The sequence below is a fragment of the Chiloscyllium plagiosum genome, chromosome 43 (genome assembly GCF_004010195.1).
Source record: "Chiloscyllium plagiosum isolate BGI_BamShark_2017 chromosome 43, ASM401019v2, whole genome shotgun sequence".
NCBI classification, from domain to species: Eukaryota; Metazoa; Chordata; class Chondrichthyes; order Orectolobiformes; family Hemiscylliidae; genus Chiloscyllium; species Chiloscyllium plagiosum.
In genome coordinates this window covers 15,950,376-15,951,015 of record NC_057752.1, presented here as the reverse complement: position 1 = coordinate 15,951,015, position 640 = coordinate 15,950,376, and the positions used below count along the sequence as shown (strand labels likewise).

The following is a 640-nucleotide window of genomic DNA, read 5'->3' as shown; positions in this document are numbered from 1 at the left end:
TCCCCCCTCGCCCCTTGCCCCTTCCCGGCCAGTCCCACCCTCCCCTCGCGGTTCTCACCCGGTCACTCCGCTCACGATCAAGATGGCGCCGCGATAGCCTCGGCTTCGGCCCCGCCCCTTAAGGTCGCTCTCCGCCGCCTGTACGCAGGACACACCCACCATTCTCCCACCACGCCCATTGAGGTCAAGGCCACGCCCACAGAATCCTGTCTTTCTCTCCGCCCCTCACCCCTCGCCCCCGAGGACGCCCATTGATCAAATGGACCGTCCCCTGGAGCAGGCCGCCGCCATTTTAGACCCTGGGTTGGGTGTCTGAGGTGGGTGGTGCTGGAGGGTGTGGAGGGTGTGGGTGGGGAGCTGAGGGATGGTTGGGGTTGGTGTTATTGGAGGTGTTGGATGTGAGAGGCCCTTGTGAAGGTTGTTGCTTCTGCAAAATTCACAAGGCTGAGTCATGGGGTGGGGGTGTATGCACAAACAGTTACAAGTAACTGTATCTTGCTTCTGCAAAAATCGCAAGGTGGAATCATGAGGGTATATACCAAGAAATAACTAATCGAAAAGGGAGGTGATCGACTGGTAGAAACAGAATTGATATAGTTAAAAAATCACACAACTCCAGGTTATAGTCCAACAGGTTTAA

General features: G+C 56.1%; 1 protein-coding gene across 4 annotated transcripts in view; it reads right to left on the bottom strand.

Moving 5' to 3' along the window:
• LOC122543409 (E3 ubiquitin-protein ligase RNF167-like) overlaps positions 1-144 on the bottom strand; it is a 127,556-nt gene extending 127,412 nt beyond the window's left edge. For 2 of the 4 annotated variants that reach the window (XM_043682117.1, XM_043682116.1), the window contains exon 1: positions 59-143. The gene's annotated coding sequence lies outside the window, so the exon portion shown is untranslated. Of the gene's footprint in view, positions 1-58 lie in introns of all 4 variants that reach the window. The other 2 variants (XM_043682120.1, XM_043682119.1) reach the window with 2 other exon arrangements.
• Positions 145-640: the final 496 nt, after the last annotated feature.